Raw genomic sequence first — 26,049 nt, 5'->3', positions numbered from 1 at the left:
CAAGAGAGAGATGGATGGCTAAATTTTCTTCTATCTTCTTCTCTTCTCTACAACCATATAACTAAGATAAGAGTACATACATAAAAGGAAAGTACTCTGCTACAACATACAAAGTGGTCGGTCTATAGTGTGAACCCGACTATATGAGCTGGCGCTATAACTATGCCATAACTCTAGTACTCTAAAGTGGCTATCACACAGCCTGTCATCCACTGGAGGCATTGTTTGGGACATCATAGCATAGCAGAGGCTACACTCCAACCCATACACTTTGTCAATCCGTGAATGCAACCCGGTTAGCGCATAGAGGCTATCCCGAATGGGAGAAGATTAGTTAACCACACACTAATGACTTCTAGTCCTACTCAATCCTTCTTCAACACTCAAGCAATCAATCTAACATAATCAAAGCATCAAGATTAGGCTACACTTAAGCATAAAAATGCATCTTATGCAAAGAATCTAACATGCAAAGAGCTATCACACAAGCCTCAACTACGCATCATTTCATGCACAAGCTTCATCACATGCACTTTACAATTCACAAATCAGATTTTAGCATCAAAACATCATTAAGAAATCTAGATTAGCAAGTGTGTAGACCATAACCTCATATCATTGAAAATGTAGAGAATATAGAGTACAAGATTAAAGCAAGAATGGAGATGGAGAGCCTTGGGAGAGCACATGAGAAGGAGCTATGGAGCAAGCTCTCTCTATGAGCCTCTCAACCAAATGACTAAAGAGTGTACTCTAGCTCTCAAATGAGCCACTTTTTATACAAAAACTCTAAAACTCCCAAAAGTTCCCATGTGGGATTATTGTCAAGCCCTCTCCCACATTCATCTACAACTTGGAACTCTTTACAAGAGCCCTAAGTGTCTTTTTTGTTGCATCCTTGCATTGATCTTCATTCGTCATGCAACACTCTCCCCTTCCTATTTTGCGCACGTCCTCGAGCGCGGTAGGAGTACGAGCTGCAAAAAACAATGGATACAAGTAAAGCCTTTTATTGAAAAAAAGAAAAGAAAAAAAACAGCAATGATAATTTCACACGTGAGCATACAAGTGCAAGGCTGATTAAAGTTTTAAAGAGTACTAAAATAGATGAGTAAAGACTAGTCAAAGTGAGACTTAAGTGGTAGATAGTGCTATGCAAAGGCAAGTGTGCTTGTACACCGCCGGTTATGACCGCAGTCTCAATGTCCTACAAGTATTTAAGTTATTCCTAAGTGGCAAACCTACTCCTAAATATGAGCAAAGGTGATTGGAAATCTTTTTTTTTTTTTGATGTGTGTGTAGAAGGTGATAAAGATTAAGGTTCCATCCCAAAGAGACCCAAGCAATGGCCAAGAGACCTCCGCCAAGAGAATCTAAAGACCACTAAGTACCTCAAGGGCGACAGACCCTTTTTCTTTCTTTTATGACATAAGGAGTACCCCATGAAGATGAGGGCATCGGTCTCGAGGGCCCATAGTGTACCCCAGAGTCCTACCAACATCTATCAAGGCGATAGATTCCTTGAAGGTCTTCTTCTGAAGTTTTTTAGACGTCCGTGTTCACCCCATGGTAACCAAGGCATTGGCCCCAAGGTGCTAAGACAACCCCAGGTCCTACCAAGCATTCCACATGGCTGTAGACATGTCATGTCTCAATTCACTTGTATATATTTATTTTTTTGGGGTATATTTTCGTAAAATTTTCTTATTAATCCTAGCACCTAGCTCATACCTAAGAGGTAGCTACCACTAGGGATAACTAATATACCTTGAAAGCATAAGAACTTGGCATACTCCCTTGGTATATATCCTACAATGTCTTTAGATAGAAATATCTTTTACTAAGTCTTCTAAGAATCTAGAATTCACTCACCATATTTTAACAACTAATCAAAAAATTAAACCAGCCAACATTGTGTGAACATGCAAACCATATATCCAAAAGATAAAAGCACATAAAGAACAAAAGATTAAGATTTGAATACACCTGTTGTAGTGCCCATTGATGTTGTTCGTTTGCATTGATGCATTGCTGATTTTGTGCAGATTGCTCCTCCTTGGTCTTTGTAGGCGTAGCATGTCTCCCCCCTTCCTAATTTGTGGGCACGATAGGTGGACTATTGGGGCGTGTTTTGATGCTCTTGTTTAGCTGAGATCTCTGCAAAATGGTTATTAACAAACAAGAAAAGAAAAGAAAAGAATAAAATTTGCTATTGGTGCCAATTACCGAATATAGCCGAGGGAAAAAACCCAGTGGGAGAAAAGTGCCCTGGCTTGTCGATCTTATTGTGGAGTCGATGTGCTTACCCTTGCGCTGGTGGTGGATCCGTGTCCACGTCTGCTAGAAAGATGGTATCAATTTCCTCAGGATGCAGGGACAACCCCTCACAAAAACCGGCCTCTGGAGAAGGTGGTAGAGGAAGGATTGCTTCCTCACTAAAATATGGCATTGGTTCTATGGGAAGGTTAAGTAGACAATTTCAATTTTGGAACTGCGCAATATAGGTACTCATATTGATCCAATATTGACATGTTGAGGCTTGGGGAAGGAGGGCTTGCAAGATCGGTGGTTGCAAGTCATTTAAACTTGCATCCCTCCATTGTTATGCTTGAACCTCCTCAGGTAATCTACGTTGATTTGGTCCTCTCTCTGGTATTCTCACATTAAGAAGATTATGGCGTTGGGGTGTAATTTCCATAATTTGTTTCATTAAGCCCGTGCCATATCATCTAAAGTAAGAGCGGCATATCCAACAAATATGTGAAGCTTCTCCTAATACGAGTCGTGCACACTCTTGACAATGTGGAAATGGGTGATGCTGTTGATAGAATAACGTGACAAAGTGATGCCCACAGCAATTTTTACCTAAGGGAGCATAGAAGTACCTAGAATGTGTTTGAAACGGAGGAGCACTATAATCCCCGCGATGATCAGGTCGAGTACTATCAGGGTCAATGCATGGTGGACATGTATCTCGCCAAATATCCATCAGGAGTTATCTGGACGTAGAACAATGAAATTTAGAACACTCATATCCATTATTACAATTCCAATCAAAAACAAGATTATCTCAAAAAGAACACATCTTCTAAAGGCATAAGGAACTACATTATTCAAACATTGATCTACCAAAGAGCTTCAATTGTAGTGTTAATGCCTTATCTTTGGTTTTAGGTATATCCTTTTTAAGAGGTGGGAATTTTAGCAATTGTCTTGGAATTTGAGCAAGATAAGAGGATTTAGGCATTGAAATGCTAGAATCTATGCTCAAATGAGACTCATTTGGACTTGTCTTAGGTACACAAGTTGACGGTGTTTCAATACATGTTTTAGGAAGATCAACACAAGTAGATTTATAGATGCTATCACAGCCACCTATCCTATCTTAAAGAGTTTGTGTTGATTTCTTTTGCACCCACTGATATGGAAAATCAAGGGTGGCTTTTGGAATCTTTCTGAAACACTCTTTTACCCCTAGCAAACCATGGCATTTTGGAAGCCAAATTGCTGTTGCCCCCTCATAATAGCCTTGTGCTTTAAGAACATGTTTTGGGACCCATCGAGTAACAATCCGAGGTTTAGGCTTGGAAATGATGTGCTTTTTAGGAGGCTTAGCAACTAGACTAGATGGTACAAGTTTGTACGCATCTTTGGGTAGCCAAATTGATAATTCCTTCTTGACTGGCCTTCTTTGAGTAGTAATTAGAGTAGTTGGAACATGCCAGCCATGGCCGTCACTTGAGTACTCATCAATTATCCACATCATTTGTTTTGGAGCTTCAAGAGCAAATTTTGAAAGTGGGTTGTGTAGGGTAGAAACATTACCCTTTTGACACGATAAAGCTCGTGGAGTAGCAGATCCCAAGATGCAATCAGAATCAATTTGCAACTTGTATTGTCTATTCTTCCAATCTAATGAGCAATTGGTAGCACTTAACCACGATCTACCGAGAACAGCCTCTACTACTGCCTTGGACTTACGTGCCACATAAAAGGGCACTGACATCTGGTGATTCTGAATGGACATCATAATAGCACATTTTCCCTCTATAGGGTTATCTTCCCCTGAGAAGCTTTGTAAGTCAACAGGAATGTGTACAAGTGTGGGTTGACCCAAGGCTTTCCATGTGTTAAACGAGAGAACATTATAATCTGCACCAGACTCAATTAAGGCGGAGACAAAGTAGGTAGTCTCATGAAGATGAAGGCACACTTGAATATTAAATGGATCTACATATGGTTCATCAGTAGCCAACTGTAAGGCCATCATAGAATCTTTGCGACACTCCTTGGCTTTTGCAACTCTAGTTTTAGCCTCTTCTTGAGCCTGCCATTTAAGTAGGTCAAGTGCTTCTTTTTGTGTTTGTGTAGCATGCATCTGTTAAAGCATGGCTTCAGTTAATGGTTCATTGTATTTCTTGAGACGACTTCCATTAATGAAGTTAGGCATTTGCTCACCTTCTAGTGTCTCTAAACGCACTGCACCACTTTGAGTAAGCTCATTAATCACAAACGGTCCTAGGCCACGTTTCTTGAGCTTTCTCTTATGCTTCTTAAGTGTGTACAAGAGCACAAGGTCTCCTTTTTTGAATCGGCCAGTTGTTACATTTCTATCATACCATTGCTTCTGTCTCCTCTTCTCAGCATACATCCCCATTACCGCCAATAAGCGGGTCTCATCAAGCTTTTCCAATTCATCAACTCGTTGTGAAAGCTCATGACCAGTCCAATCCAATTGTTTAGCTACTCGTAGAGTAGGTACAAGAAATTCAATGGGAAGAATTGCATCTAGCCCAAAAGCAAGCTCAAATGGGGTTGTTCCCACAGATGTTTTATAGGCTGTCCTATATGCCCAAAGAACTGAGTGCAACTTTTGCTCCCAATCAGTCCTATGTCCCTCAACAATCTTTGTGAGTGCTATGTAGAGAATCTTGTTAGTACTCTCAGCTTGTCCATTGGTCTGGGGATGATAGGGTGCAGAACGCTTGTGAATTACTATAAATTCTTGAAGCAAAAACTCTATGACCTCATTCACAAAGTGCACACCTTGATCACTAACAATCTCAATAGGTAAGCCATAGCGTGTAAACACGTACTCATACAAGAACTTGGCTGTGGTTCTGGCATCATTTTTGACTGTAGCCTTTGCCTCTACCCATTTGGTCAAATAGTCGGTTGCGACTATAATATATTCTGCATGCGTATGACGAGCTGGAGGTTTAATGGGACCGACAAAATCAATACCCCATTTTGCAAAAGCACGTGTGCTTTACATAGGCCGCAATGGCATATTGTCCTTTGTGATGGGAGGTTTGGTCCTTTGACAAACGTCACAACGTTTCACATATTCTTCGGCATCCATTTGTAAGGTTGGCCACCAAAGCCCAGACCACCTAATCAACTTAGCTGTGGTATTGCCCGAAAAGTGTCCACCCCCAACACCTGCATGTGCATGAGTTAAGATTTTCAAATAGTCAGCTTCACATACACACATGCGTAAGTTGCCATCCTTGCCCCTCTTGTAGAGTTGGCCCTCTATCAGCATATAGTTTGCCACTTCAACTTTAATAGCACGCTTTCGATGTTTAGAAATTTTTTGATCCGTATGACCATGCTGAAGATAGTCCACAATATACTTACTCTAACTTGGTGTAGTTGAAATTTGGAATAATGTGACATTATGAATTGGCTGTTGAATTTGACATGAAGCACAGTTACGAACAAATGTTTCAGCATCTGCATGCATGGTAGGCCACCATTGTCCATCCTGAGATATACGTCGCACACAAGTAGTAGCTGATGCATGGATTCCACCGATACCCACATGTGCCCATTCCAAGATCTCCTCATATTGGTCGGGGTTAGGTATAAGCCTCAACACTCCATCATTACCCTGATGATATAATCTCCCTGAGATTAACTTGAATGGTCGCCATAGGTCCACATTAGGACCCGCTAGTTGTATCTGCCCACTTGTCAAAATTTCTAAAATGGATTCAGACCATCTAGGAGCTGTCTCTACAAGGAAAAGTGTTGAATCTAACATATCATCATCCACACCCACAGGAGCTTCGCCAGAGGTGATTCGAGACAAATGATCTGCCCTAAGATGAGTTGTTCCTTTTCGAACTGCCACTTCAAAATCAAACTCAAGAAGGATGATAAACCACCTCACAATCCTTCCAGTTGCACAAGGCTTATTTACCAAATATAGCAGTGCTTGATGGTCCATAAAAAATCTGAATTTGTTTGCCAAAAGGTAATGGCGAAACTTTTTCACTGCATATATCATGGACAAACCTTCTCTTTCTGTTGTGGTGTAATTCTTCTCAGCATTGTTCAACTGTCGACTAGCATATGAGATTGGGAAATCCTTATTATGTTCTCCCGATTGAGCCAAAATACATCCAATTGCAAAGTTTGAAGCATCAATATGGACATGAAAGATTTGGTTCCAATCTGGTGCCCGTAAGATGGGTGCAGTCACTAATGCTTGCTTCAACTTTTCAAAGGATTCCTCACACTCATCAGTCCAATTAAACTTTACAAGAAGAGCATATAATGGTCTGGCTAGGACAGCGTACATGTAGATGAATCTACGGTAATAGCCACAATGTCCTATGAATGTTTGTACCCCTTTAGGGTTGATAGGCCGAGGTAATGAAACAATGACATCAATTTTATCCATATCTGTTGAAATCCCATTGCGAGAAACAATATGGCCCAAAATTTTCCCTTGTCTTACCATGAATTTGCACTTGTTAGGATTCAAGCATATACGATAAAGTTGACACTTTTGAAACACAAGTCTGAGGTGTTCTATATGATCATCACGCTCTTGTGAGTGAACACATAAATCATCCATGAAGATCTCAAGAAATTGCCTAAGGTACTCCTTGAATACATGACTCATTAACCGCTGAAAGGTTGCTGTTGCATTTGTTAGACCAAATGGCATAACACGATAGGAAAAGATGCCATCTTCAGTAGCAAAGGCTGTCTTGTGTTGATCCTTTGGATCAATTGACACTTGATTGTAACCGGAGAATCCATCCAAGAAACTATATGCCTTTTTCCTTGCAACTCGTTCCAGAACATGATCCGTGATTGGAAGTGGGTAATGATCACGCACAGTAGCTGCATTTACCTTCTTGAGGTTTACACATACTCGAAGTTTTCCATTTTTCTTGGTGGGCACCACTACAATAGGGGAGACCCATTCAGTGTGTTCAATCTCATAGATAAATTCTGCCTCTAAGAGCTTGTCTATTTCTTCCTTTATCTTCCGTGCAAAATTTTCATTGTAAGTATAAGGACGTTGCTTGGAGGGCTTTGCATCCTCTCGCAATGGAATTGTATGCTGACATATGCTTGGATTAACTCCTTTGAGGTCTTTATAACTCCAAGCAAAAACATCGCGATACTCCTTAATTGTTTGTATTAATAACTTCTCCTCATCTAAGGACAAGTCTGTGGCAATCCACACATAGCGAGGCTCTTCTCCTGGCTTAGCAATATCAATCTTTTTAGCATCTTCTGGACCATCATATGAAACCCCTGGCATGCTTGGTTTTTGTCGCATGGGCTGTTGAAGAACAATCTTCCGATCTTGAAGAGTGTACTGTGTGAAATTGGGAGGAACATTGAGACCTTGTTCTTGTCCACTTGAGTCTTCACTCATTGAAGACCATGCGGTTTTGAGCTCTCCTTTGCTATCTTGCATTGGATTTTTTTGTTCAACCGTTGTCTTTGCACTTCCGACACTCTCTTTTGAATCGGTTTTAGACTTGAGTTTTGGTTTTTGTTTCTTCGTTTTTTTACGATTTTTGCTAATAGTTGTTAGCTTTTCCCCTGCTTGGAATCCATCTGATCATTTTACTTGGTCTTTGATACTATCTTGTGCTTGGACATAGTATAGATATCCGTTCTTTCCTGAGAAGTGAGGTGGTGGTCGAGAGTGTTCACTCTTAGACTCCTCCTTTTCTTTTTGTAGTCTCTCACGTTGTTTTCGCTCATCTTGTCTACTGATTCTCTTATGGCTCTTACAGCATTTACGTTTAGGTCGACTTCGAGGGATCTCTACTTGAACCTCCCTTCCTCTCAAGAGTAGGCGTGCCTTTCCTAACTCTTCCTCAGGGATTGTCACATCATTATTAAAATCAGAGTCCCAGCCATCTTCCTTATCAGCATCATTAGCAGATTCGAGTGTTAAATCCTCCACTGAGACTTCCTCGGCATGCATAGCTATTGTGGATGTATCCCTATAGTACAAATCATCTAGAAGGGCACGTGGTTGTACCATTCGTATAGGAATAATATCATATCCATCTGAGTCACAAAATTGAATTGGCTTCGGTAAAGCACATGTCGATAATGTTGCAAGGACATGACTCCATTCTACTGGATCAATTAAATGCTCAGGGAAGGGTTGTGAAATGTATGCCTCGTCTGATACACTTCGATTACCCTTAAGTCTCTCAGTGTTGAAATCCCTACATGAGGCTCCACACATCCACAGATCTTCTCGCCCGTCTGACAATGTAACTCTTGAGCCCTCAGATAAAGCAGAATCAAACTCATCTATTGGAGACCTTGTTACATTACGATATGAGTGATTCCTTAGGTTGACCCTTGTGATGACAGAATCATGTCGAAGGTACAAATAATTGTATCCCCAATCTTGAATCATTTGAAATTGTCGCATGAATGGTCTACCCAATATCACTTCATAGTTTGGATGCTTTCCAAAATCCACTACTGCAAAGGTGTGCTCATATTCAATCCCACATGTGGTGACCAATATGTTCTCAAGCAGCCCAAGGGGATGTTCTAAGCTTCCATCTGCTAGCTGCAAGCGCATCCTGGTACTCCTAATAGTTGGTTTGCCCCACTTTTCCCAAATGGACCTTGTCACAATGCCCACTCCTGCACCACTATCAAGTATTGCAGTTGAAACTACTTTTCGCACTTCTAATGGGAGGGTAGCATTTCCCTGATCGTCCTCACAAAATTTTCCTACTTTGTTGATAGGAACTGGCATAACATGCTTTGTCTCAGGGTGTATAGTACAATGATGGTGACCCTTTTGTAGCAATACCTGCTCTGACAAACATGTGGCAATATCATTCCACAACTCAGGTCGAAGCTTTATCAAATCAAGCAAAGGTAAGGTACAAGCCACTGGTGCTGACAAAATAGCTTGCACGATACTCATATCCTTCTCCTTTGTCAACCTTTTATGCATGGAGGGTATCCTCAAGGTTTGAGAACAGTTCTCATATTCTCCCAGATATGATGGTAAGGTTTTCAGTGTATGCTTACTTCTAGGAGAAACAATTGTTTGAACTTCCTCCTGGATGCTTGGGCGTCCAAAGTTGTTTTCCGTGCCCCTGGTAAAATCCACCTCAGAGAATGGAGGCGAACTAATAGAGGACATGTTCTCATTAACTTTCTCATGAACTGCGGCCCACATCTCATTTGCCATGTCCTCATTAGCATCAATAACTTCATCATTGCATGGGAAGACAAGGCTAGGTGGTGGCAGAATACCTCCTTTCAATTGGGTGTCAATTGGTGCAGACCTTTCGCTATGAGCTTGTGAAATGAGCTCACTTTTCATTTCCCGACTTGATGACACTTCTGGTATGGTTTCTAATGTTGGCTTAATAGAGGTTGGGCCCCGAGGAATAGGTGGTGGTGGTCCCTCAAGTATTGACTGAGCTTCCCTAATGAGTTGCTGATGTACAGCTAGATTGATCTTCTCCTCACGAGGGTTTGGGTATTCTTGAAGCTTCTTGGGTAGCTCAAATAAAGCTGCAATGCGACTTCTATGAGCATCAATGATGGCATCTAGAGTCTCATTCACTTTATCCACAAAAACAGAACCCCCAGAACTATCCTCGGTCGTACTAATCTCATCTTGTTTAGCACTAGGCCCAGGTTGAGGTTGATGCTCCTCATGCACTTCTTGGGATGTAAAAGTTTTATCCCTCATGTTTTGTTTAGAGGCTTCTTGAGAACTAGTGGATGCACTTTTAGTTTGCTTGTTTCGGTTCTTCTTCCTCCTAGTGGTCTTTTTCCTATTGTCCACTAGATTTGCCTTTGCATCCCTAGTTCGAGGTGCCTCATCAGTCTGTATTTCGGCATTTTGTGTCTGTGATCTAGTCATGACTCTAAGTGGCACGACATCCTCATTCTCAAATGAAGGTGGTGATGGAACTGCCCCTACAAGGTTGAGTGAGACCTTTGGTTGAGAGGTGCCTTCCTCATGTGGTTTCAGCAAACAATCCTTTGGGAAGTGTTCTACACAACACCCTAGACAATATCTTTCAATTGGTGGAAACTGTTGTACTGTTGTATTGGATCGAGATGCTTGCCTTGAGCGATGTGGACAATCACGAGCCCAATGGGGTTCTCCACACTCATAACAGGGGCCCATTAGTTTGGCCTCTACTTTCCTTGGCTGCCATTGACCTGAGGGGCCTGGAGTCCTAGGTTGGTAGCCGCCTAGCAACATTAAAGAATTTTGTTCCCCTGGTTGAGTCTCCAGTGTTGGGCTTGGGTATGCGGGACTTTCAAAGAGATTTTCTTTGGATGAATATGATGCATATTCCTCCTCCACATAGCCTGGGTTTACCAATTCTCTACACATATTTGAATTGTCGTAGTCAACAACCCTCACAGGAGCAGTCCCAGGAGCAGGAGGTTGAGCACCAAGAACAGGTCGTGCTTGCTCCTGTGCCATCGGTGGCTTACGTTCAAAATTAGTATACTGTTGATACATTTGTGGAGCCACTCCACCCCGTGGCTGCTCACGCTCCTGTCTCATTCTTACAATGCGAGTACATTCCTGTGTGGTGTGGGTAAAGTTCCAAGCACAGGCTTGGTACCATTTTTTTGTGGGTTGGTTTGTGACTAGAGGAGAAAAGGTATTACATTCCTCTGTTTTATGGTTACCGCCACATGCTCCACAAAGATGAGGACCTGTAGGAAGTACACTCCTCATTCTCTGCTGCTGTTGTTGTGGCTGCATGGGTGGACGATAGGTCTGTCCCAATCTCCTTAGTACTAGGTTAGCTATCTGGTCTGGATTTACTAGAGCGCTAGACCCTAAACTTTGGTCATCACCCCACTGATCTCTAGGTTTCACCCCTGGGCCAGAACCATCTTGGAATTTGAAGTTATCGGTGAAATCCATAGCATCATGGCAACACTCATTGAAATTTGTATGCTTCTTTGCATAGAGATGTGTATCCAGTGTTGAATTTTTGAGTCCTTTTAAGAAGAGAGAAATTAATCGACTTTGGGCAGGCTTCTCATCTTTTGGGCAACGATTAATGTACTGCTTCATTCTATTTACACAGTCTCTAACACTCTCATTCTCGCCTTGCTTGAAAGAGTAGATGTGTGCTACTGTGTCATGCTGAATCCCCATCAAGGAAAAAGCAGCAATGAATCTCTCTTCCAAAACTCGTAAAGAAGACTTGTCTGAAGCCTCTAATGCCTGAAACCAAGCAAGGGCTTTTCCTTCAAGAGTGAGTCCAAATCCTTCAATTTGAGTATGCTTGTCAGCCACTTGCTCAGCTCGAACTGCTTGCCTAAATGCTGCTACATGGTCATATGGATCTCCCGACCCTTCATACTTCTTTACCAGTTTCTGAAGAGTTGATGGCCTTACTTGTCTTGAATACTCATCATAGGGCCTACGGCCTCTCACTCTCAGTGGGAATTGTTCCTCTCTTTGGAAAGATGGTCCACATGCATCAAAAATTGGTGTGGGTACCCTATTACCAGCCTCACCAAACCCCTCCAAAGATCTTGTCACCCGCATTTCAGGAGGTGCATTAATGGGAGGCCGAGTTGGCTCCCCTCTCCTCCGATTGTCATAGTGAGAAAGATGTTGTTGTGGTGTGACCGGTGGTCGCACATTTGGTGTAGGACTATATCTTGGTGCTAGAGTTGGGCTACTAGCAGTGGTCCACTTTGATGTTGAGGGTCCCTCTCTAGTGAACTCTCGTAGGGGAGGAGCAACAGTTTCTCCAAGAAAGGCTGTCTCTCCTGGTTTGGCTGTATTTGTTGAGAACACTTCCATGAATAATGGTTGTCCTTTCCATGTGAGCTCCCGAATCTCTTTCCAATCTAAGGTTCGGTATTCATTGGCCCATTTATCAATTATTCGGTTCATGTGTCCTGCAAGCTTCTCAACTACCATCACCAGTGCTAGAGGAAGATCTAGCTCCGGCAATTTAGTTGTGGCATAATATCCCTCCAAAGAGTCCTTATAGACCTCTTGAAGTGGGTCATCCTGTAAGACCTTTGTCACTGGAATTTGTCGTACAGACTCCCATTGGCTTTCAGCCCCCTGATCCATTTTGCTCTTGCCTTTCCTATCCCTTTCCAAATTTAGATCTACAAGAAGTAAATCATCTATGGATGGCTTTGAGGACTGGGCATTGGAGGGTCCAGGCATGTCCGGCTCAATGAGCCAGTCATCTCTAGACTCCCTTGCGTTGGAAAGCTTTGATAAGTCAAAGAACTCGGTTTTAGAGAGCTCCCCTAATTTGTCTACATTTTCTGGATGGTAGGTGACTTCATAGCGAACACCATCTCCACCCATGTACATGTTACCTTGGTCATTGACTAGACGTGCTCTATCAAGTTCTGAGAAAATGTCTGCGATCTTAACAAGATACCGTTGTTGTGGATCTCTAAAGATCTCAGCTCCTTGAGCATTCGTGTAGACATATTGGAGTCTCACATTGAGTATTAACCCCATGGTGTCGGCTTCAAATGGATTAAAAGATCTTGTGGATGTCCTATTTGGGGCTACGGAATGACTATTTGACGGCCCTAGATTGTCCATGGACAATGAACTAGTTGTTCTGGAGGAAAGGGTATCGGATTGGGATTCAGAAAGGGTTTCAGCAATATCTGCCAAATTTCCTACTGATTGGGTCCCACTTTCCTGCGTAGGTACTCTAGAAGGTGCCCTAGACCCTATGGCAGAATCTATAAGACGTCCCGACCGCAAGTGCATAAGGTCAAATTTTTTTGGTTTTTTATGTGTTTTTTTTCTTTTTTGTTTTGTTTTTTTTTTCTTTTTTTGTTTTTTTTGTTTTTTTATAATTATATATATATATATATATATATATTTTACCCTACCTTAAATGCAACTAAAATGAGTATGTGTGGAGTAACTATCTATCCTATTTTTTTATTATATTTTTTTAATGATTTTTTTAAATGATTTTGTGTTTTTTTTCTTTTCCTAATTACAAAAAAAAATAAATTACGCTAAAAAAATACTAATTATGCACACAATTACCAAAATTCTAAATTAAAGTGCAAGCTACTTTAATTATGCAAAAAATTAAAAAAAATAAAAAATTACAAAATATGCAAAGAATATGGACTCCTAAAAAACACATAATTTATAGATTTTTTTTTAAATTTCTATTTCTTTTCTTTTGTTTTCTTCTCCTTTCGTTGTTTTTTTTAAACTAATAAATTTCGTACTAATTACATAAAATTACACTTTAAAAAAATACTAATTATGCACAAATTTACAAAAAAATTTTAAAAAAATACAAGCTACTTTAATTATGCAAAATTTTACAGAAAATTAAAAAATGAACAATGGATTCAAAATACAAACACAAAAATTGTTTTTTTTCTCCTTTTTTTTAATAAATTTATTGTTTTATGGTTTTTTTTCTTTTTTCTTTTTTTCTTTCTTTCTTTTTTTCTATCTCTTTTTCTTTTTTTTATTGTTTTCTTGTTGTTTTTTATTTATTATTATTATTTTTTATTTAAAAAATATAAAAAACATGAAAAATTAATTAAAAATTAAAAATTCACCAACCTTATCCCTCGCCTCGCGCCGTTCTGTGCGCCTCACCGCTCGCCGGCGTCTTCAATGCACCGCTTCACATGCTTCTTCACAGCCAGGCACCTTCACTTCCTCCAGCTGCCTCCTCTTCCTCCCCGGCACAGCGGCGTCATTGTTTGGGACATCATAGCATAGCAGAGGCTACACTCCAACCCACACACGGTCGCTTCCTTGCGTTCTCTCTCAGTCGGCCGCCTTCTACAGCTGCAGCCAGCCTTTCTCCACGCTTTTACTTAGACACAGCCTCCACAGTCGCCTCCTACAGGCTACTGCCCTTCGCACGGCAGTCGCCTCCTACAGGCTACTGCCCTTCGCACGGCTGCTGCGCTGCTTCTCTCCCTCCTCTCCATGTTGCTCGGCTCGAACTACTGCCACATCAGCTGCAGTCAACGCTGTCTTTCATTGAAAATGTAGAGAATAGAGAGTACAAGATTGAAGCAAGAATGGAGATGGAGAGCCTTGGGAGAGCACATGAGAAGGAGCTATGGAGCAAGCTCTCTCTATGAGCCTCTCAACCAAATGACTAAAGAGTGTACTCTAGCTCTCAAATGAGCCACTTTTTATACAAAAACTCTAAAACTCCCAAAAGTTCCCATGTGGGATTATTGTCAAGCCCTCTCCCACATTCATCTACAACTTGGAACTCTTTACAAGAGCCCTAAGTGTCTTTTTTGTTGCATCCTTGCATTGATCTTCATTATGCAACAGGCATATCAACCATAATCACACCAACCATGCCATTGGCATAAGTGTGGAAGCTATCACCCAGGCGAGTCATCAAGGTCCGCCGTAGCACTAGTTAATCTCGATATCTTAACACTCCCTCTCAAGCTCAACTCTACCCACTACACTTCAAGTAAGCTCCTAAACTTGCGGAGCTTCTCTGTACCCAATGCCTTTGTAAAGATGTCAACCACCTGATCCTCTGTGCTAACATATACTAGATCTACATCACCTACTAGAACCTTCTCCCTCACAAAGTGATAGTGCACCTCAATGCGCCTTTGATAGTTGATCTCGATATCTCAAAAATCTCCCTCAAGCTCAACTCCACGCACTACACTCCAAGTAAGCTCCTAAACCTGCAGAGCTTCTCTGTACCCAATGCCTTCGTGAAGATGTCAACCATCTAATCCTCTGTGTGCTGACAGATACCAGATCTACATCACCTACTAAACCTTCTCCCTCAAAAAGTGATAGTGCACCTCAATATGCCTCATTCTAGCATGGTATATTGGGTTACTAGCCAAGAGTATGCTACTCATGTTGTCACAATAAATGACAACTGTCCTATCCACGGGCTCACCCATATCACCAAGTAGCTTCTGAAACCAAGCTACCTCACAAGCTATGGCCTCTGTACTCGACAAAGGCAATTGTTGGCTACTTCTTATTGCTTCAACTCATAGTAGCACTCCCAAATGAGAACATAAAACCACTGGTAGATCTCCTATCTGTAACACTACCAGTCCAATCAGCATCTGTGTACCCATGTAGCTGTATCTCTATACTAACCTCATAGAAAAGTCCATAATCAATTGTGGACTTTATGTACCTAAGAATCCGTCTAGCCGCATCCAAGTGTAACTTCCTAGGGGCCTACATAAACTAGCTCACAATTCCAACAGCATAACTCAAGTCTGGCCTAGTAATGGTCATGTAGATTAAGCTACCCACTATGCACATAGTGGGGTCCTCCAAAAGCTCACATGTATCTGTGGAAAGCTTTGTGTTCTACTCCAATGACACTAAAATAGGCTTACAGCGTGTCATACCATACTTGGACAACATGTCCAAGCCATATTGCCTCTACAATAACAAAGTTCCATGCGGTGATCTCACCACCTCTATGCCCATAAAATATCGCAACTCACCCAAATCCTTCATCTCAAACTTTTGCTTCAAAAGCCTCCTAACATCCTAAATGTCAACATCACTATCACCAGTGATAATCAAGTCATCCACATAGATAACTAATACCATGATCCCTCTGTCTGTCTTCTTCACATAAAGTGAAAATCTACATTTGATATCTGAAATCCAATGATAATAAGATACTCCTCGATCTTGTTTGACCATGCTCTTGGTGCCTGCTTCAAGCCACACAAGGCTTTGGATAACCTGCACACAAAATCTGGGTGAGCATCACTCATAACTTGGTGGTTGCGTCATGTAAACTTCTTACAAATCACCATGCAAGAAGGCATTCTTTACATCCATCTGATATAAAGACCAACCCTTTGTTTGCAGCCATAGCAATGACAGCTCTCACGATTGCCATTCCTGCAACCAAGCTGAATGTCTCTTCATGGTCAATGCCATAAGTCACAGCCTTTGGCCACCAATCTTGCCTTATACCTGCTCACTAAACCATCAGCATTATACTTGACTTTATACACCCACTTACATCCAATTGCCTTCTTTTCCTTAGGCAAAGGCACTAACTCCCATGTTGCATTTGAATCCAATGATGCCATCTTCTCATTCATGGGACAGCTTCCTATCTCTTATTTCCAAGTGCCTGCTCAAAACAAGTGGACTCTGATTCCTATATTGCTTTAACCATGTAAGCATAATGATAGGATGTATATCCATCATATCTCAACCTGTCAACAGGGTATCTAACCCTCATAGACCTGCGTACACCTGGATCAGTGCTAGTTGTCCTCAAAACATTCCTCGTTCTCCTTACATCAGGAGTAACCACACTGATGGAATGCCAAGCTCCTCATCAAGGCTCTGCTCAGAGCCGCTAGAGTCACCATCCATATATGAGTGACCTGCTGACAGATCATGCACAAAAGGTTGATCTACCTTTTCCTTCCCCGTGCATGATACATGTGCATCTACATCTGTCCTTAACCTGCCATTGGATCCACTGCTAGAGGACTCTCGAGGTCCACTAAGCACTTGTGATTGCTGCTCTATATATAGTGCAGCATCAGCACTTCTTGTATCTCTTCTTCTATTGCCTTCACTTCTAGTGTATACCAACTACTCATCTCGTCAAGATTACTTGCATCTCACAAGTGGTAGGGTTTCTGCTCCATAGCATAACCAATAAAGATGCATTTCCTTGCCTTTGGATCCAACTTTATTCTCACTTCATCATGCACATACACATATGCAATACACCCAAACACTTTCAAGTGAGACATATCCGATCTTATGCCTGTAAACTTGTGTTCAGGCGTCATACCATGAACAGCTGCAGTGGGTGTCATGTTCATAATGTACACAGTAGTTGCTACTGCTTCTATCCAAAATAATGTGGCATATTCTAGCACGTGTCACTTCTACAATATGCATGTTTTTTCTTTTTACAACGTCATTCTGTTGTGGAGTATACCTGCATGTAAACTATCTCTTGATTCCCTACTTCCTTAGAAAATCGTTGAACTCATTAGAGAAATATCTCCCTCCACCATCTGATCTCAGGCATTTTATTTGCGTACCTTTTTCCTTCTCAACTAAGGCTTTAAATCTCTGAAAGTGAGCAAACACCTCACTTTTCTTTCATGAAGTAAACCCACACTTTCCTAGTGTAGTAATCAATGAAAGTAACATAATACCTGCAACCTGTAATTGTCGCAACCTTGGTCGGTCTCCATACATCTGAATGTATGACATCTAATGGTTTTACACTAACATGCTTTTCATGTGAAAAAGCATATTTGGTCTGCTTATCAAACTAGCATGCTTCACATACTTTGTGCATATCATCATCCTTAAACTGTGGTGGCAAACCTACAATATTTTAGACCTGCATAGACTTCAATCGTTGTACATTCACATGACCAATGCGCTTATGCCATATGTCAATATCTACAATGACACATATTCCATGCGCAAACATGATTGCCTTTACTTCAGGCATGTTCATATCCAAGGTGAACATCCTACCATTTCTGTTATCCTTTGCAACCAAGCAACACCAATTTTTGAAGTTTTCCACAAAACATCCTTGAGAATTAAACCTCACTTGCAGACTCTGCTCAACCATCTGTCCAACAGAAACTAAGATCTTTGTAATATTTGAGACGGACATGAAGTATATCTGCCAAGTACTTCATTTTTCCATCTTGCATAGACAATGACACTTTACTAATATGCGCAATGGGATATGCAATATCATCAGGTCCTATTTTTACATGATCATTTTATGCATCTCTAAACCACTTAGCATGACTGATCATGTGATTAGAGGCGCCAAAATCCATATACCATGTATCTTGAGATCTTGACACATCTCCTCTTATGGAACTAAGCATGTATTGCATCATAAACAACTACTCACTTATGTCATCACCTCCATGTTTACTAAATGATGCATAGTTACCTTGCTGTGCAACTTTTCACTTTTAATGTCAATGTGCTTTTTAATAGCAATCCTTTGCCATGTGTCCTAGTTTGCTACAATAATAACACTCTATGTTATTTGCATTCTGATTTCTTTGCCAACCACCTCGACCTCTTTGGCTCCCTTGCCTCTAGATGGGCCTCTTCCACCTATCATTGGATTGTTGTTGTCCAGAATTCTGATTTCTTTATCGGCCACCACCTTGGCCTCGACCACGACCTCTACCTCTGCCTCTACGTGAAGTAGAGTAAAAGGTTTGTTCCCATGTGTTCTTGCTTTGTGAAGAAGAGTTCTCACCTAGGGACTTTTCTTCTATTATCAGCATAGAAAAGTCTCGAAAGTTAAAAATATTATCCCTGACTACAGTGAAGGTCTTGAATGGCTTGTACTCTTTGCCAAGCCCATTCAAACAGACACTCACCAAATCATTATCTTTCACCGATACATTGATGGACCCAAGGGATTCAACAATACCCTTAATCTTTAAAGCATACTCATTGCTAGACATGCTTTTTTTTTCTACAATATGCAGTTCTTGCTTTAGCTATGATTTCCTTGACTTTGTGTTGATCTAGAACATCTGCACCAAATTCTAACACGCAATTGCATGAGTGTTGACATCTTATATGTATCTTATGATCGTGTCTGTGACTAATTGAAAGCCAATACCTGACTTTCCTTGCACCCTAGTTCCAATCCTTGAATACCTTTATATCTGCTGGAGTGGCATTCTCTTTAAACAACTCAAGAGGCTCCTGATTGTCTCCTTCAACATAGTCCCAAAATCCTTTACCCGTAAAGAAATTGGTCATTCTAAACTTCCAGGCATAGGATTGATTCCATCAAACATGTTTTCCTGCAACAACAATCAAAAAACTACAACAAACAATTTCTGTATGCAACCTGTAACATAGCAATATCTTCTGTGACTACTACAGTTGTACTTCAATACAACCTATAGGTCACCAAATCTAACCAAAGTACATGCACATACACCCAATGTCAACGATACATGTGCAAACACTGTGTGCACTCCCAAAATGCACTAATGTACTACAAAAATCAGATTTCGACCAGAGTTTTCAACCAAAACTTTTTGAAACTATCAAAAATACCTTGTAGTGACAAAATGGAGACTAAGACGAATCCGAAACGTGATTCTGATCGTACAAATACAAAGCATTGCGTACCACACAAGCACCTCCAAGCTTGCGAAGACAAATCCTCAGTCGAAGATGTATGGCTCCTGAAGCTCCCAAGAGGTGTTGTACCTAAACCAAGAAGGAATAGACATGATAATGCTCTTACCCGTGTATCGCTTCCTTGCTTGCTTGTTCTTGCCTCTTGCTTGTCTCCGTAGCTCTCACACGAACCAGTGCTCTGATACTATAAAGAGAATGTGGTGGAGAGAGAGAGAGAGAGAGAGCTTGAGTTCCTTGTAAGCAAACACACATACACAAAAGGATGCAAGACATAAGAGAGATGGATAACTGAATTTTCTTCTATTTTCTTCTCTTCTTTACAACTATATAACTAAGATAAGAATACATACATAAAAGAAAAGTACTCTCCTACAATATACAAAGTGGTGGATCTATAGTGTAAACCCGATTATATGAGCGGACGCTATACTCTAGTACTCCAAAATGGTTGTCACACAGCCTGTCATCCACTGACAGCATATCAACCATAATCGCACTAACCATGCCAGTGGCATAAGCGCAAAAGCTGTCACCCAAGCGAGTCATCAATGTCCGTCGTAACGCTAGTTGAGCTTGATATCTCAACACTAAGGCCTAAGAAATTTTTGAACATTGAATTGATTTAAGAGGAGTTTACTCTTTCTCATGTTGTATCAAAGAGAATGTTGAATCATCAGACTCCCCCTTTGGACCTATGTATGACCATCATCATCACTTACACTAGAAAACAACCCTTTCGTATAGATATGTGCTGCTTTCTTTGGGGAGTAAGACTTCTAGATGTGGTGAAGTTCATGTTGAGGTAGCTAAATAACTTTTTTTTCAGCGTATAGAAGAGAGCTTTCTTTAGTGTCAAGAAGAATAACTTTCTAGAGTAGGATGAGTGTCAAAATTGAAATACCATTGCTGAGTGCCAGAATAAAACACAATTAACAATAAAAAACTACAAATCAAACGAACTGCACATCCAGGCTTTTTATGCTGGAGTGTGTGTTAACAGTACACTTCCAGCACACAGCATTGAAACGCCCAACAAAACTAAGAATGTCATATCTTAAAAAATGGACTCGCACATCGAGGCTTTTACGCGTGAGTGTGTTAACAGTACACTTCCAGCACACAGCACTGAAACGCCCAACAAAACTAAGAATGACTCTTGGTGTGCACAAGAGTGACCATGGACCTCAGAAACAAGTAGCATATGCAGGGCCAACCTGCATGAACCGCTCCATAAATCAACCATTTGTGTAATCTGGCACAGTGCTTGTTGGTGAATTGGTGTAGTCCACTTACTTGGCAGTCTTTCAATGTAACACGCTCTTGAAGGTGTGCATTGCTGCAGACGACTGAGCCTTGAACTTGGCAACCATCCTCCAGAGTGACATGATTCATGACTACTGAGTTCATGATCTGAAATGTAGTTTGGAACGATGCCGCCTAAAAGTTAACCATTCTTTCACCCAAGAATGAATATACACAAAACAAATGGAAGAATACCCCATCAAATTAGAAGTAGCCACTAAACTAGAGATGATAGTTCCAATGTCAGTATCTTGTTCGGAGTTCCTGATCTCCCCTGCAAAACCACCGCTTTCTTCACAGCAGGCACCTGTCCATCCTAAATACATGCAAACCCTTTCAAAAGCCATTAATTTACTACCAAAACTCACGTGCTGGGTGTCCAGACTACTCAATCATAGGAGATGGTTACACCCATTAGTATCCTCAACAGTGACTTTTCAGTAGCTCATCAGTTAATTACTCTTTGACACAAATTCAGCCTTAAGTATCCCTATCCACAACCACCCATAGACATCAGTCTAACCTCTGCCATGAAAGCCTGCCCAGTTATGACATTGGGAGAAACAACAATAGGTGCCAGAGCGTGCATTGGTGCAATGGCCCTCAACAGGTCGGGAAGAGCGCACAGCCTCTCCTTCGCCTCCCGCCAGTGCCCCCTCTCACCTCTCCTCCTAGTCACCTGCCCCCCCCTCCTCCGCTTCCCGCCTACGCCCCCCCCTCCCTCTTTGCCTTCACTTCCGCCTACCCTCCTCCTTCGTTGCCCTCCCTCCCCCTTGCCACCCTCTTCGCCTTGTTCCTTCTCTACCTCAGCCCATAGTTGTCAGGTACGAAAAGTTCGATTCAGTACGCTACGTTCAAATACGGTCTCGAAACGCACAGCTCAATTTTGAAAATAAAAATACGGTGGAGGTACCTTGCATTAAGAAATACTTAAAAATATAAATATAGATGTAAAACTTGGAGAAGTTACAAGTTACAATTTACAACTTACAACTTACCCAAAACATAAAAATTTAGAATGTTGCAACTTGCAAGTTACATAGAAAATGAAAGTAGACAAATGTACATGTGACATGTCAAAGAGTCATGAATATATATAAAGCCGCAAAAGTCGGCATGCCGCATGGGCAAGTACAAAAATGTGACTACAAAAATGCAAAAAGCCCATAGAGGACTACAGAGGCTAAAAAGCCCATAGAGGACTACAGAGGCTAAAAAGCCTGTGTCACCATCTATGTCAAGAGTCTGGACTCAGAGCTATCGCTAGGCTCTTCAATATCCTCACTAGAGGAGGACACCTCAGAGCTCCCACCAAAATCCCCATCGCTAAGAACGTTGCCCTCATCATCATATTCGGGCTCCCTAATATCACCATGAACTGCCGAAGAAGACTCCGCAAGTAGAGGAGGACACCTCAGAGCTCCCACCAAAATCCCCATCGCTAAGAACGTTGCCCTCATCATCATATTCGGGCTCCCTAATATCACCATGAACTGCCGAAGAAGACTCCGCAATGGAAGCATCCTCAACTCTAATCGCTGCAGGGGTAGATCTCCCACTCGTGGAGCCACGTCTGACATAGGTAGCAACTGGGCGATTAGAGCCTCGGGAGCCAAAGGTAAGAATAGGTCGAACCTGTACTCCACCTCTAGCTCGGCAGCCACAATGAGTGCGAGAGACTCGTCTATCAATCTCCTCTAACTCTTTGTAGAGCTCTGCATATATGGCTGCCTCCTCTACATTACGCTCCTTGTGGACACTTTTAAGAGTGTCCACCGTAAACTTGAATTCGTCGACGTTTACCTGCAAGTTTTATAATTGATTAGGGGCTAAACAATAAAACATTAAAAGTTATGTAAGTCTAACATGTTACATAACAATATACCTATCTAGCTTGACTCATATCGTGCATTGCACGCACCATGCACAAGTTATTGCGGCAATAGACCAGCCGCTCTAACTGTCTCATGCTCAATCGATTGAGTAACTTCGTGTGAATAAGTGAGTAGGAACTCCAGTTCCTCTCACATACACCCGAAGAGCAATCCTAATCCACAATAAAAATAAACAATGTTCAGGATTCTAGTATCTACACATAATTTGGTAACTTGGTGCCAAGTGGTTAGTGGTTACCTACGCTAGAATCCTCAAAGCCACTCTTTGTAGGTGAGGTTGTTGGTAAGCAAATGACTCCCACCAAAAGAAGGTTTCACCATAGAATCCCTCCTCCAACATACCGCATTGGCGAATGCGGGGTCCCTCTAATCATTATAGTTGATGAGCTCCTGTAAGAACTGAAATTGCCCATTCTCATCATCAAGCAAAGCTTTTGGTAAGAAGGCATCCCTAGCTAAAAGCAACTCTTGATCAGTGAAAAGTGAGAGAGTTTTGTAGACAGGATGCAACAAAGCAGCAAGGCCATGGATAGGTCTCTTCATCCACTTCCATCTCTTCTCCACGAGTGCTAAGATAGCATCGCGTCGAGGAGTAGCCTCAGGGGATCACTATGAATTTTAAAATAAAGGGGAGAATATCTTATATGAGAAAAACGAAAGAACAAGTATTTAGATTCAACATTCTATTTTAGTTTATTATTTATTCTTGAATCTTATTTACCTTGTTAGCATATACTCTGGATCAAGCTCATCAAGGACTGTGGTGCGGGTAATCTCGGCAATGGCCTCTCTTATAAAGTGAGTGAGGAGTCCCATAGTAGCCCCCTCCATGTCTGTCATGCGTAAAACCCTATACAAGGGAGTAACCGCGATGACTAGGCACGGACCTGGTGCCAAAACTCCTCTCTCAAGCATAGCTGTTGAACGGCTCTTGCCTCATCGACACGCGAAGGTATCTCACCTTGTATCCATTCCTGCCACTCTGGTGAAACCACTGTTACTTGGAGCTTAGGCATGACATCATAAAGGCACTCTAGAAGAAGCCACATGTAGGCAAAGCACGTCGAGGATAGCTTCTTCATCTCCAAGTCGCTATGATGGCAGAAGATAGCAAGGACCTTGACTTTTTAACTGAAAAAAGTGACAATTTGAGGGGCTTGTGTCATCACACTCTTCACCCACTCTAGCTTACCTATGTCCTCCATAAGCAAGTCAAGGCAATGAGAGACACAAGGAGTCCATACTATGGACTTAAACTCCTCCTCAAGCAAGCGGCCTATCTTGCGGCAATTGGACGCATTGTCCGTAACCACTTGAACCACATTTTTGGGGCCAACCTACAAGGATAATGGATGCATGAAAAAGGAAAATAAATAAGACTTGAAAGTTGAGTAAAAGGCAAAGGCTAAACTTTCAAGCTTTAAACTCAAAAATTAAAATTGTATCTCACCTCGATTATGGCTTGTCAAATGTGACGGTAGATCAACTTACCCGAGGTTTTCTTCTCGCCTTTCTGGCATCCACAGCCCCCCGCAAGAAGTATGTGACAAGAGGGCAAGATACTAGAATGTTGAGGATACCCCTCTTCTTTCTATTGGTCCATCCGTCGAAGAGGATGGAACACCCATACTTCACCCATCCCGCTCGGACGAGCTCGAGGGTCTTGTTGATTCTCTCCTTTTCTTCATCAAGTGCCTTCATGCGCATGTCGTTGTAGGTGATACCATGCCAAGGGCCATGGCATGGTCCTACTTCAGTAATGGCCCTCGCCATCCTTTGCCATTGAGGAGTTTTGAGGACACGAAATGTGAGATTGTACTCAATGACCATGCATGCAATCTCCACATTTGCGTCTTGTTGCTTTGCTCGGACGACCCAAGAGAGAGAGGCCACATTCGCTCCAATGGAGCCTCCAAGAGAGGCTTGCCTCTTGTGTGGAACCTCAAACTCACTAGGTCTCTTTGATGAGGGGTTGGAGTTGGTGAAGGGGGAGAGGGATGCGGAGAAGGATGAAGAGAATGCATCCCTTGCCCCGGCAAGATAACTTCATCTTGAGCGGCGGCAACGGCAGGGTGCTAGTGTAGGCCTTGCCACAATACTTACAAGTCCACTTCCATGCCCCCGACTTTCCCTCGTTCTTCTCATGGGTAATGGCATGAAAAGTAAAGGCTTCATGCTTTTCTCTCATGGTGAAAGAGGAGAGAAGGGTCCCAGGAGAAGGAAAGGGAGAGGCTTGAGGAAGAGGGAGAGGGAAGGAGAGGGAGGGAGAGGCTTGAGGAAGAGGGGGGAGGCTTGAGGAAGACTCAAGAGGGAGAGCCTAGAGGCTTGAAAGTTGAGGAAGAGGGAGAGGGTTGTGCCTTGAGGGGGAGGCTTGAGCCTTGAGGAAGAGGAAGAGACCCTAGAGAGGACTCAAGGGAGAGGATAGACTTGAGCAATGAGCACTTGTGAGGGGAGGGTTGAGCAATGAGAACTTGTGAGGATGGGGTTGGGGGAGGGCCTATTATATAGATAATAGGGAGAGGCTCAAGGCTCAAGAGTCAAGCCTCAAGCAAAAGCAAGTTGGCAACCAAAGGGCCAACTTGCCAAGCCTCAAGGCAAGCAAGCAAGAGCCCCAAAAAACGCCCAACAAACAACTCTCCAAACGGTCATAAACGGCGAACCAAACGGTCTAAAAACGGACAGAAAAAAAAAGATCAGATCCGGATCGCATTGAACCGTACCGCATCAAACTGAACCATACCAAACTGTATCGAATTGAACTCTGGCGGCGGTGCACGAACCGAGTGCAACTATGCCTCAGTCCCTGCGCAGCCTGTGCCGTCGCCTCCCCCCCTTCTATTGTGCCCCCCCCTCCTTACCCTCTCTCCCGTCTTCCTGGTCAAGTCCGTTTAGCTTTCGGTTTTTTTTAATCTGTGGCAAGTTTTGGCAACTTTTGGACCCTGGTCTTGAACTCCCCCCCCTCCCCCCTCCCCCCCCAAAAGGACTCCATGGTAGCCGTTTCATCATCCTCGACCGAAGCCGCTATCCCTTGCCTCTCCTTTTCAAAAGAGGATCTCCAACTCTCGCTTCAACAGTTGCTTCTTTGGAGGCCTCCACCTTGGTATACAAGATTGTGGGTGGCTGCCTGACACAGTCACATGCACTCTGCACTCAGTGCATGGTGACAAGATGGCTCATCATCAGAAGTGCAGCAGTTGTACAGTTTTAGAACCCAATAGGATGATAATTGTCGTACGTCGTGACCCCATTGTACATCCTCAGTCCAGGATAAGTCAAGCACGAGCTACGTAGGTCATTCCTCAGCCTTAGCAGGTCAGTCAGTCAGTCAAGTCCCTTAACCCACTTGGAGAGAATCATTCATGCATGTAGAGTCAGTAGAAGCCTTAGGGTTTGCATCAAAAA

The 26,049-nt window shown here is 42.2% G+C and overlaps 1 pseudogene; it reads right to left on the bottom strand.

Moving 5' to 3' along the window:
- Nucleotides 1-22,583: 22,583 nt before the first annotated feature.
- Nucleotides 22,584-24,420, bottom strand: LOC147632441 (uncharacterized; annotated as a pseudogene).
- Between the last annotated feature and the right edge of the window lie 1,629 nt (nucleotides 24,421-26,049).

Source organism: Cibotium barometz, chromosome 13 (assembly GCF_041138505.1).
Source record: "Cibotium barometz isolate CiBa-2024 chromosome 13, ASM4113850v1, whole genome shotgun sequence".
Taxonomy (NCBI): domain Eukaryota; kingdom Viridiplantae; phylum Streptophyta; class Polypodiopsida; order Cyatheales; family Cibotiaceae; genus Cibotium; species Cibotium barometz.
This window is presented reverse-complemented; position numbering and strand designations above follow the sequence as displayed.